The sequence below is a fragment of the Bos javanicus genome, chromosome 16 (assembly GCF_032452875.1).
Source record: "Bos javanicus breed banteng chromosome 16, ARS-OSU_banteng_1.0, whole genome shotgun sequence".
NCBI classification, from domain to species: domain Eukaryota; kingdom Metazoa; phylum Chordata; class Mammalia; order Artiodactyla; family Bovidae; genus Bos; species Bos javanicus.
The window spans coordinates 77,492,515-77,493,869 of record NC_083883.1 but is presented as its reverse complement, the minus strand read 5'-3'; positions in this window follow the sequence as shown (position 1 = coordinate 77,493,869).

Sequence of the window (1,355 nt, the reverse complement as noted above, 5' to 3'; positions counted from 1 at the left end):
GAGCAGGGACTATGTGGTCTCTACATGATCAAAGAGCAGACTAACTTTTATAACCAGCTAGAGAATATGGGTCATAAGCTCCAACTAAGTCGGTTTGGGAGCCAGGATACATAGAGTCATCTGGAGGAGGTGATGGTATTCAGGAAAAGTGAAGACAGCTTAAAACAAAAGGGTGGCATCTTTAAAGACTTTGTTCATTTAAAGGAAGAGGGCAAGAGCTGGAAGGACCGTGGCAACTACACACCAGGCAGACGCATGGCCTGGAGCCAGAGGACGCAGCTTGGAGAAGCAGGAATCCCAGTGGGTACTCGACAGAAGATGAGCTTTGAGCATCAGCTCAGGAGCCGTGTGACTGAGCCCAATCTGAGATAACCACCAGTTCAGATCTACCCAGGCAGGGACTTCCCTGGTGCTCCCATGGCTAAGGCTCTGTGCTCGCTGTGAAGGGGGCCTGGGCTTGAGCCCTGGTCAGGTAACTGCAACTCCTATGTGGCAGAGAGGAGCCAGGTAGCTCTTCCGAGCATCCTTTTCTTATCACAGGTGGCTCAACTACACAGAGGCTGTCATCACTGACTTTATCTTTTTCTCTAGGCCCTCCCCTCACATAAAAAATTCCTACCACGTAATTTCCCCCAAAATGTAATTTTAATGTCATGGGTTAAAAGCTTCGTGTTCAATGGAGACTCACACAATGAATATATAATGTAAACTAACTAGAGTCATAGTAGAATGTCTATTTTGTGTTTTTATGGATGTTCATAGAGGCTTATACTTTAGTTTTGCTTTTCCATCTTTGAGAACCAGAAAATCCAGTTTCTTTAGACCAAGACTGTCCCTAAAGATGCAATTTGTCTATGAACTAATTACATTAAGAAAGTTTCAGCTTAGCTTTTGTTATCTGTGAAATCACGGAGTAAAAGTCTTCTAGAATCTTTTATTTTCATATAGCAGACTTATAGCACATTCTTTTAGTTTGTTATATAAATGGTTTTGTTTATCCTACAGCTTGTGCAGAGGACCTTTAAGGAAATGAATGTCCTCAAAAATTGTAAATAATGCATGTAATTTAGATAGGTAAAGATAGAAGAAGCAGATGCCATATGATAATAATTTTGAATTGAAGTACAGACCTGCTGAAGACTTGCTCACTTTTGTTGAGTGAGTGAGAGAAAGGGAGAGGAAGAGAGAAAGTGAGAGAGGGAAATGGAGGGAAGAAGCAATATATGTGTTTCACAAAGAAAATGGCTTTTAAAAATGGTTCAGTGGTGTTCTGTGGGCTGGCTTCTATTTCCTGGTGCCTCCGGCAAGCGGGGAAAAGCGTATTACTCCACACGGGCTTCTGGGAATAAAATGTC